Source organism: Haliotis cracherodii, unplaced genomic scaffold (genome assembly GCF_022045235.1).
Source record: "Haliotis cracherodii isolate W230 unplaced genomic scaffold, xgHalCrac1.p SCAF_5, whole genome shotgun sequence".
Classification (NCBI taxonomy): Eukaryota; Metazoa; Mollusca; class Gastropoda; order Lepetellida; family Haliotidae; genus Haliotis; species Haliotis cracherodii.
Window position 1 is genome coordinate 23097500 of NW_027266308.1, and position 12293 is coordinate 23109792.

At 42.6% G+C, this 12293-nt stretch overlaps 1 protein-coding gene across 3 annotated transcripts in view; it reads right to left on the minus strand.

The window, feature by feature from the left end:
- Positions 1–12293, minus strand: part of LOC139442966 (uncharacterized) — a 62032-nt gene that overhangs the window by 33548 nt on the left and 16191 nt on the right. The window contains exon 1 of one of the 3 annotated variants that reach the window (XM_071223890.1): positions 1837–2081. The exons of 1 other annotated variant lie outside the window; for it this stretch is intronic. The gene's annotated coding sequence lies outside the window, so the exon portion shown is untranslated. Of the gene's footprint in view, positions 1–1119; positions 1378–1836; positions 2082–12293 lie in introns of those variants that run through there. One more of the 3 variants, XM_071223891.1, reaches the window with a different exon arrangement.

Consider the following 12293-nt stretch of genomic DNA (forward strand, 5'->3'; position numbering starts at 1 on the left):
GTAACTCCCTTCCCCGAAGGAAATAATAAAACATGTAGTAACGTCCTTCCCAAAAGGAATATAGGAACATTTAGTAACTCCCTTCCCCGAAGGAAATAATAAAAAATGTAGTAACGTACTTCCCAAAAGGAATACAGGAACATGTAGTAACTCCCTTCCCTGAAGGAAATAATAAAATATGTGGTAACGTCCTTCCTCACAGGAATATAGGAACCTGTAGTAACTCCCTTCCCTGAAGGAAATAATAAAACATGTAGTAACTCCCTACCCCGAAGGAAATAATAAAACATGTAGTAACGTCCTTCCCAAAAGGAATATAGGAACATTTAGTAACTCCCTTCCCTGAAGGAAATAATAAAACATGTAGTAACTCCCTTCCCCGAAGGAAATAATAAAACATGTAGTAACGTCCTTCCCAAAAGGAATATAGGAACATGTAGTAACTCCATTCCCTGAAGGAAATAATAAAACATGTGGTAACGTCCTTCCCCACAGGAATCTAGGAACATGTAGTAACTCCCTTCCCTGCGGGAAATAATAAAACATGTAGTAACGTCCTTCCCCATAGGAATATAGGAACATGTGGTAACTCAATTCCCTGCAGGAAATAATAAAACATGTAGTAACGTCCTTACCCACAGGAATATAGGAACATGTAGTAACGTCATACACTACAGGAAATTAAGGAACATACAGTAACGTCCTACCCCACATGTAGTAACGGTCTACCTTGTGGGAAAGAAAGAAACATGTAATTGTGTCCTACCCTGTAGTCCTGGAACGTATGTTATGTGATATTGATGTGAAAAAGGCATAAATCGGTTTCTTGCTATTATATCCTGGTTAACATACCGTCTCAGGTGCAGCCAACATACCTCCTGAATAACCCTGCTCTCATCCTCGGTACCCTAGGGTATGATGAGTTGACCGTGTCGCGATCGAACCCCGGGTTGACAGGGGCATATATCAAGTAGAATTGTTACATTCGAGGTAATGTGATTCGGGAATAAACAGTCCGTAATTCCAACAATACATAGCAACACAGACATGCCGAATTCAAGGAATTGAGGTCTGACAAAGATTGAAAGAAACCAACCTGAAGGCACGAATACTACTTACTGGCACCAAACACCGCTCACTGTAGAAACAACCTCATTCCCGCTAAGCTATCAATGGCATGAGGCTTCGCTGTTACATCACATTAAAGCCGCCAGTGTTGTCGAGCGTCTCAAGGTTGAGTTACCACTCTCTACATGGCAAGGGGACTCCTCGGGCTTCAGTGTCCCAGATAAACAGGCACCTCTCCTCGCAATGTGTCAGCGGCTGCCAGGAAGTTCAACTCCCCCCGATATCTACATTGATTTGCGACTAATGATCTAGTACCACCTCTCCGCTCTACTACACACGGTGAATGGCTCTCCCCTAAACGTTGAACTGTTGTTACCGTGTGCACAAACGTTCGTTCTGGCAGTGATTGTTTCTATAGCCATATAATAAATAATCTCTTACAGAGGAAGTTCGTGGGTTTCACTGACAAGCGCGGTAGATTCTAGTACGGGGGTGCTCGGTAGATTCAGGTATGAATACCGCGGTACCGCCACCGAATAGCAGAGTAGCTAGTACAAGTACAAGTACCGTGGTACCTTCCATTTCCTGGTAGACTCGAGTACCAGTGGTACTATGAGTACCGAAGTACCTAAGTACACCGCCAATCCTAAAGTACCATCAAAAGAATTCGAAACGAATAACGATACAATTAAACATCTATTGAATGTTGTACATCTGAAAGTACGCGATATAATGTGGTATCAATATTAGACAGAGTGATTATATTACCTGGTGACTGTCATCTCTCAGTCGCTTGCTGTGACCCGGGGTGCGCTATCGAACTCAAACTGGACAGGCCCTCGTGGAGCACACACGCTGGACAAGGAGTCTCTAATCAGGGGTGGTCTATGGCTGGAGTGCCTCTCACGAAGGGGTCTGTTGAGCCAGCTGACCAATAGAAGGACAATTAAGCCTCTCTCTCCCGGACAGGTTAGTCGTCTCACAAAGCTGAGACCATGCTCAAATACGGCCAGTCTTACTGCCATCGATCACGGAATCCAACTAATCTTTTACGGAAGGTTTCGTTTCCTCAAGTGCGATTAGTTTGTTGAAGCACTTAAAGGCGAGGATTGTTAGGTGTTTTAGCCGGGGGAACGTTGCGAATGGTAACCGTACGTGGAGGAGAAGGGCCCAGTTACTGGCTGCTAGGGGTACAAGGGTGCCATGGGAACAGTCAGTATCTGTTTTGAGTCGAACAAAAGAATATGAGGACGTGTTTTGCAGAAACCTCGAAAACACACCATAACCTGTTCTGCATAAGGGATTTGGAAATGAGGAAATGTTAATACGTAGAACGCCATTAATGCCGACCATCTGTGACAGGCAGTGGGGTAACCCAACGGTTGAAGTATGCGCTCGTCACTCACGCTGCAGATGCTGTCAATTTCACATGACCTCACAGCGCTGCCTTCCATGTTATAATGTATGCACTCCCATTTTCTGTGGGTGAAGGTTTTTGTAGTACTGATAGTGGTAGTAGTTTCTAGTTTTATAGATAAATTAGGTTAAGTTTATTTCGACAACAGAGACTGATAACAGTCTTCTAGATCATTGTACGTTCTGTGATTGTCATTGTCAAATGACTGACAATATACGTCAACACCAGATAAAAACCAGTCTCGATTTCCCAACGATATGAGAACAAACCAGACACCCATGTGATGGATCCGAAAATCAAGTTACACCATAGCGCATTTACTATTTGTTTTAAAAACTTACAACAACATGCTTATCTTGAATTGTATCCTTTGTGTACACGTGCATATATTCTGCTGCTTGTAATTAAAGAAAAAACTTTTAAGAAATATGTTTAATATGCAACATATTGGGGCAGTTTTAATGTCTCGGCGCAAACATTTCTTTTGTAGTTGACTCCGCATGATAAATACTTGCTACTGAGCTTAATATGTAACTCGGGTTTCCAGTCAACCAACAGAAAAGTCGAATTAAATATAAAACATCAACACGATAGAACAACCAGTCTTGATTATCCAACGAAACAGATTCCATTGGGTGTAAAAGGCAAAATTGTAAACAAATACACGCGCAACTTCGAAAAGCAAACCGATGCAAAGTGCGAAGTTTCCCTGGACAGAACAGGTCAAGGGATTCCTGGTATTCGCGAATACAGACGTTTGAATGATGTGTGGTAGAGAAGTGCTGATTCGTCCCTGGGCGCTGAGGCATGAGGTACTTTAATAACTTCGGCTCTGTGAAGAGGAAGGCTTCCACCACACTATACAGACCACTGTAGGCGATTTGGACAGCCCAACCCTGAGCAAGACATCCATCAGTCCCTGGCTTTTGTCGTTCAGTTGGGAGATTCGCTTCGGCAATAAACACCCATGACTGAGATAAACCAGTCGGCAAGGACGGGTAAGAGTGATTGCTTGAAGAAAACCATCATACTCATAGCACACTGGAGTTTTATGTACACAGAACACTTGCCTCTTCCCGGCTGTGTGCCGGCACTATAAAGTATTACTACTGCCTCTTCTGCATATCAACAGAGATATATACATAGAAGGAGTGAATAGTCGAAGTCAATAAACTATCAGATAGAGCCAGTTCTGTGTACACAGAGAGTGTGAATAGCTGAAGTATATAAACTGTCAGATAGAGCTGTTTTGCGTACATACAGGGCGTGAATAGCTGAAGTTTTAAACAGTCAGATAGATAGAGGTTATCACGCGAGTGTGTTTGGGGATGGTAAATATCCTGCATCAGGAATAAACATTGTATTTAGTGAGCCTTGGCGAGCTAAATACATAGTGTTTATTCCTAATACAGGATATTTACCATTCCCAAACACACAAGCGTGATAACCCCTTCATCATAGAATGTCATTCTTTAATTCTGTGCTTCAAAATCGATTTCCCTCTCTCACATACATTACCGAAACGTTGGGAGTTTTCCTGGAATGCGCGCATTAATATTTATTACGTCACAAGGTAAGTGATGTGTCAGTCGGACAGTGACAGTAGCCTTAGTCTTATACAGTGGCGAAGCAGCATATACGCAAAACAACAATTGTTTTTATTTGCCTTTCGCGGCAATCCATCGGTCTGTCCGCTAGAGTAACTGCCCTTTGTCAAAGGACTATGAGACGTCACGGCCACGGTCAGACGTTGTTGACAGTCGGTCTGTCCTATCATAGCGTTAAAAAGTGTAGTCAGATGTACACACAGCGACAAAACGAAACAAGGTAACATATTTCGGCCAAATCAAACTATTTTAATTTGTGGAGAAGGTTTCAAGCCGCAGAGGTCTACAAGCACAGATATTGCTACTGATCCCGTTTGGCTAGGCCTCATGCCCTCGCAATATTATTTCGAAATTTATATCTCTGAAGTTGCCAAAACTTATAAAATGCCTTAGCTACGTCACAGTTAGACACTGATTTTCAGTAAATTAGACTGTTCTTTTGATAATGATAGCAATTATCCCCAGATTCCCGATGGTTAATTCTGACTCGATCGCCGAATGACGAGGGCGACGCCATGTTTGTTTTTAAACAGTGAAAGTAGTCCCTACTTGACCTTTGATATTTGCATCTCTATCCGCATATGACCCCAACGGATGTCGTTTTTATCCGTTGGCTTTATCCTGCCGAGAAATCTACCTATTATATGATAAAACAATTTCTGTGTACATAGAGGGCGCTAACAGCTGAAATATCTAACTTAATGTGTAACTTGTATGTGTACAAGGAGGCTGTAAGTAGCTGAAGTAGTTTGCATCGAGATACGACAACCAGAAAACAAAAACAGAATATTTTTAAAACTATAAACCTGAATGTTTTTGTTGTTGAGAAAAACACTTTGCAAGAATGTAAGTTTTGTCGCAGGCAATTTCTTTCTTTTTCAACAAAGTGAAGCATAATTTTCTAAAAATCGGAAACAATTTATATCAAATGGTCGGTCCCTAATGGGGGACAGACACCTCTTCCTGATACGTGTGTGAACATCTATGAACATCTTCTCCTGAGTAACAGTCTTGTCAGTGTGTGCTGTGGGCACCATGTGTTCCGGTGGGATTGTCTCCGGTGAACCTCTAGACTGCCAAGTTTGACACATGCTGCAACTCTCCATAGAGTGGGCGAGTCAGTCGCTGCTGGTTATGTCGTGTCAGGTTGTCCTGACAGAACTGAAGTAAATCTTAATTTGCAAGGGCGTTGCAAGCATAGCGCTTCATCTAACCATATTTCACAGATTATTTCATCAACCAATGCTACTCACAGACGCTGCTGCTCATCTACCCGATTTCAAACAGACCACTTCATCTACCCGTCTTGCACATAGGACACTTCATTCACCCGATTTCAAACAGACCACTTCATCTACCCGTCTTGCACATAGGACACTTCATTTACACGATTTCAAACAGACCACTTCATCTACCCGTCTTGCACATAGGACACTTCATTTACCCGATTTCAAACAGACCATTTCATCTACCCGTCTTGCACATAGGACATTTCATTTACCCGATTTCAAACAGACCACTTCATCTACCCGTATTGCACATAGGACACTTCATTTACCCGATTTCAAACAGACCACTTCATCTACCCGTCTTGCACATAGGACACTTCAGTTACCCGATTTCAAACAGACCACTTCATCTACCCGTCTTGCACATAGGACACTTCATTTACCCGATTTCAAACAGACCACTTCATCTACCCGTCTTGCACATAGGACACTTCAGTTACCCGATTTCAAACAGACAACTTCATTTACCCGTCTTGCACATAGGACACTTCAGTTACCCGATTTCAAACAGACAACTTCATCTTCCTGTCTTGCACATAGGACACTTCAGTTACCCGATTTCAAACAGACCACTTCATCTACCCATTTTGCACATACGCCGTTTCATCTACCCAAGTTGCACACAGACCAACGCTGCATACATACAGACCGCTTTATCTATCCGAATTACACACAGACCTCTTCATCTACCCGTGTTGTACACAGACCCATCTATCTATCCATGCTGCACACAAATCACTTAATCAAGCCGTGTACCTATCTCACAGACCACGTCACAGCACACAGACCACAGGAAAGTCCTGACTCTTACTGGTGGTATACTGTGTGTTCTAGAGAAACATATAGTCTATGAAATCTTTTATTACACAATCAAAAACAATATTAAAATTAAAACAAATAATTTTCCTGATGCTGATTTCAAAGAGTTGGGTAGACTTTCTATATATATATAGTAATAATTAAATAAGTGGGGTAAGATTGAACACAGTTTTGATTGGCTAGCGCTTTCAACTCATCTCATCAGGCCATAACTGACCACTTCATCTACCCGTATATATGTATTGGTAAATAAATGGTAAAATAAAAAATAAATATATTCCTCCGTCATGATGTAGGGATATGTATTTACTGACTTTCACAGACAGCACGCAGTAGGTCCGGACTCACTCACAGCAGTATGTTATGCTTAGCTGGTTGTAAAACACCCAATCACGTGCATGTATCTCCACGTCTCGTCGGGACAGCACGTAGATTTATCTCTAAAACTCGCTGTCACATCACGTGCACACATCTCCAAGTCTCGCTGTCACATCACGTGCACACATCCCCAAGTCTCGCTGTCACATCACGTGTACACATCTCCAAGTCTCGCTGTCACATCACGTGTACACATCTCCAAGTCTCGCTGTCACATCACGTGTACACATCTCCAAGTCTCGCTGTCACATCACGTGCACACATCCCCAAGTCTCGCTGTCACATCACGTGTACACATCTCCAAGTCTCGCTGTCACATCACGTGTACACATCTCCAAGTCTCGCTGTCACATCACGTGCACACATCTCCAAGTCTCGCTGTCACATCACGTGCTCTCATCTCCTAGTCTCGCTGTCACATCACGTGCACACATCTCCAAGTCTCGCTGTCAAATCACGTTCTCTCATCCCCAAGTCTCGATCTTACATCACGTGCACACATCTACAAATCTCGCTCTCACATCACGTGCACTCATCTCCAAATCTCGCTATGATGTCATCACTGGAAACAAATCGGGGCAGTAACACTGATCAGATGAGACAACTTTTGTAACAGTACTGACGGTGATATCAATAATGTTCGAAAGTATCGACAATTTAATTTGAATCAAATTTTGAAATGGAGTGCGATCACTTGAAACAACTCTGTGCTTAACGGATCAAAAAATAATGACATGAACTATTTGCCTCTTGCCGAGATTAGAAATAGATTTCCTCCTGGTATTTTTCACTGTAAAGGGTTGGCACAAAGAACGAGCGTGGATGTTTTTCTCCGCTGTCTCCTTCCAACGGTGTGCGTTTAGCAGGGGTGTAGATACTTAGCCTAAAATAACAAACTTGCTGTGTACGTAATCACGTCTCTAGACAAGAACTATCGGATTTTTAAAGACATGCCGCAATCTCAAGGTTGAACTGACAAAAAATGTTTGATTTCAATCTGTGTTTTCCCTTGGGGAAGAGTAACCGCGCACTATTTCTGTCAGTAATCTGGGACAAATTGAATGCGAAAACATCCTCCAGTGGCTGCGCAGGTCAGAAGAGGTGGCTGCTGTGGTCGAAACAGCCTGTTTGGCAGTAGGATGGCGTACCACACCGGCAGCAACGTTCCGTGAAGTTATCACCACAGCCTTACGTCGACTGCGATGAAGGACTACTAACTCACGGATACACATGCGCTGACATTTCATAAGAGAAAAATGACATTCAATTTCCATTTTTACGTGACAGACATTTACAAGTTGTTTTCTAGCTTCCTGCATTTGTGTTTTCGGCTTTTTAACCATTCAAAGATAAATTATAGATGAAATAGTTTTCCCCGGTCCAGGATTAACCCGGATTTACCAGCATCTGAATCCGGATAACGCTGCCACTAGGTTCTGGATCTGGCAAACGCGCATACCCTGTGGAACACGATTGCGTGTTACAAGTTCATTCGCAGACGGTTCTATAGACCCCAGTGACCGTATTATTATCTTGCAGACAGTATTATAGAATATGACAAATTTAATGACTGACTTCAAAGTACCAATGTTTATCAAAGGTCATACCCACATCATTGTGAGTTAAGTATTCATTTATGAATCTTTTCTGAAACCGTAATAAATATATTACTCGCGATATAACACGAATGCATAATACACACAGTAGACGAGATGTTTGTTTGTTTCTTATTCCAGCTTTATGACGGCGGTCTGTGGATAATCGAGTCTGGAGCAGATAGTCCAGCGATTGAAATCATGAGCATCGATCCAAATCAGCGAGCCTGACCACCCGATCCCGTTAGTCATTAGAGAGAGAGAGAGAGAAAGAGAGAGAGAGAGAGAGAGAGAGAGAGAGAGAGAGAGAGAGAGAGAGAGAGAGAGATGGGTATGGATCGGTAAGGAGATAGGAGAGGCAGAGAAATGGAAGTTGCGGTGTATCTGTCTGTCTGTCTGTCTCTCTCTCTCTCTCTCTCTCTCGTTCTCTCTCACTCTCTCTGTAAAGGGGTATAGGAGAGAGACAGAGAGAGAGAAAGAGAGGGAGACAGAGAGAGAGAGAGACGGAAGGAATGTGGAAGGGAGGTGTAGAAGGAACACAGAGCGGGAAGAAGTAAACCTTCTACGCTAGCGAGTACAATACAAGCATCACACGTGGTATTATGCATGTAATCTCGAGCTGTCGTCCACGACGAAAGTCATCCATCACGTTGCAGGTACAGCGATAGCCAGGGGTTGAAGGAGGCCACGGTCATCAGCGTTATTGGACATCAATACTGTGATCAATATATGACGGATCGGGATGTCATAAATGGCTAGTTGAGTCTGATATTGAATGCTGTATTCGACTTGTCTGCCTCACACGACATGGATACATATGTATAACGGGGGCGTTCATTCATAAATAAGTTAGCAGAGGTATCAAGAATACGTGGGAGTTTTTAACCAAACGCGCATGTATCCAAAATACGCCACCACAGATAGCCTCTAGGTGTATACAGTTCTATTGCCGTCAGGTACCAAAATAGTCAACCAGTCTTCACAATCAAACACACTCGGAGGGTAACCAGTCTTCACAATCAAACACACTCGAGGGTAACCTGTCTTCACAATCAAAAACACTCGGAGGGTAACCAGTCTTCACAATCAAAAACACTCGGGGGGTATGCAATCTTCACAATCAAACACACTCGAGAACAACCAGTCTTCACAATCAAACACACTCGGAGTGTAACCAGTCGTCACCACAATCAAAAACACTCGGAGGGTAACCAGTCTTCACAATCAAAAACACTAGGGGGGGTAACCAGTCTTCACAATCGAAAACACTCGGAGGATAACCAGTCTTCACAATAAAAAACACTAGGGGGGTAACCAGTCTTCACAATCGAAAACACTAAGGGGGTGACCAGTCTTCACAATCAAACACACTCGGGGGTAACCAGTCTTCACAATCAAACACACTCGGGAACAACCAGTCTTCACAATCAAACACACTCGGGAACAACCAGTCTTTAAAATCAAATACACTCGGGGGTATAACGTGTCTTCACAATCAAACATACACTGCGTTAACCAGTCGTCACTATCAAACACACTCGGAGGGTAACCAGTCTTCACAATCAAACACACTCGGAGTGAAGACTGGTTACCCCCGAGCCAGACATTCAAATCAACCTCACTCTGGGCTACCAAATATGACGATCAACCTCACTCATGTTGACTTTGACTTTGAGTTTGATCTGACGCTCAAGGTTGAGTCCGAATCGCGACACAAACCGATTGATAGATGAGCGTTACGTGCTTGACTTGAGGTTCGACTTGACTTATGGATGACTTGGGGACTGCCTCACATGGAAGTCAATCAATAAATGGTATTATAATGAATCATTTACCGGAACATGAGTTCTGATTGGAAAAGTTCCATAGCAAAACATCTTGCCGCTGTCATTAATTAATCGGTTTAATTAAAGCGGTCCTTGTAAAGATATTCTTTTACTTGAAAACATAAACGAGCAAGGATCAAACTTCGTCGCCGGAAGATGCCATTAATTTTCTTGACTCTCTCGAAGACACGTTATTCCAGGAGTCGGAGTCTTCATTTCATGGAATGTAGAACTATTTCAAATAAAAACAAAACCGAGCGGGGATGGAACTTAACATTCCATGAAATGTGCGGCTGAAGACTGTCCCGGTGGATGGAATAGCGTTTTTCAAGGTCAACGTTATTGATGGCAACTGCTGGGACGCCTACAACGTACGTCCTACCAAGTAGTTGAAACAGCTGCAGTAGGATTTTGGGCCACAGATGCAGAAAATGTGTTTGTTTTAGGTATATTTGCAAGTGGGGGCAAGCTGCCTTGTGTACAGCGCCCAGGTCACAAATCAGGTGAAGTTAACAACGTTGGTCTCAGAATTAGGTGATGGGTGGATGGGTGACCATATGGTGAGCGTTTCCAGGGATTCGGTTCTGTCACATACTGAAGTTCACGTAGCACATGTGGTGTCGCCTTGGATGTGACTTTTAAAAAATATGCCTCTGTTCATCCAGCAGGGAATGGGTACCCGGTAGGATGAGATGGTAATCTGACTGTAATACGGCCTTTTCCAAAGAATTTTGTATTTAGTATTTTCAATGACGCCCTCAACATATCCGGGGTCGTACCATGAACCTCTTTGTCAAAACCACAAGCAGATCGAAGACGGTAATAAAATGATCGCGCCACTCCATCATGTCGCTTAAGATACTGTGTTTGTGCCAAAGCTTGGCATCCACTGACAATGGTTTGGGACATTCTCATTAAATTCATTGCATAATCTACATTTCATATTTATTTTGATGCAAAATCACATATTGACGGTTTCCAGTGGAACGTGACTGGTCCTGAGCAGCAAACAGAAAGTCTTCTGTTTCACTTTCCAGGCCAGCCGACTTCATCCAAGCGAAAGACTCCACGGGGTTGCATTCCTTCTCAACACACTGCACCTAAACTCGATGCAGTGGTCGTTCAGATAGCCTGTCCTTGAAACCATTGAGTCTGAGCCAATTTGGTATAGCACTTCGCTTGGTTGACACTCATCAACCATCAATACAAACAACATTGAAAATGAGATCATGTCTCATATCCTTGGCTTGTTTTAGAAAACTATGGAATGCCTTGTTTTCATCATGAGTCTTGGCATGCTTTACAAGATGATCATCACACAAATAAATGTGCAAAAGTACACAATACAATTCTATAATGAAGAGCATATTGTTATTATTATTATTATTATTATTATTATCATTATTATATGAAAATATCGAAGTGTCACGTGACCTCTGCTTGCATTCCTTTGACCCCACCTACACCTACATTTAGTTCATTTGATGGAATAGAATATGCATACTGTTAGACTATATAGTTGTACTTGGACAGTGTCATTTAAATTGTGCTCAATCGTCAGACATTACCCTCAAAGTAGTCTTGCGGCGATGTTCTAATGACACGTGATAATCCATTTCTTAATGGTTGTGTAACCTGCCCATATGTGACACCACGCATTCCAACGCGAACTCGCTGCTAAGAAAGAAGCCGAAATTACCAAGGCTGTGCCAGATCATGGTAAAATGGAGGAGAACAAACTGTTATTTTCGTTCAACGATAACAAATTTTCCAACTGTGATATTGACAGTGTATTATGCGTAGACACGTAATGTGTTCGGCGTGCACGCTACAACCTATAGTACTATCTGTTGAGAATTACATCATGAGCAGATCAATTATATCCAGCGATGATACAATCCAGCTACCAGTTTGTGTTCAATGGGTGTGTTTTCGCAAATCAGCAATCACATTAACGAAAATATATTCCATGAGTCCGAGAAGATTCAGTGGCAAGCGGTAGACCGGAAGTAAACATGGTCACATTTCCGGTTTGCTCGATTTGATTTTGTGTCATGTCATGCCCAATGGGTTCCGTTTCGGTGGTAACCCGAGACATTTTTCCGGCGTTGATGTTTTATTTTCACTTGTGATTCATCATTCACATTGTGATTCATCACAAACCGTCTCAAACTAAGGACATGACACCATATCTAGAACCATTCCGCTCTACCATTGTACACACTCGACATATTCAGATTGAGGGTAACCACTGAGGTCAAGGTCAGCACAATGGCATAGAGCTGTAATAATTG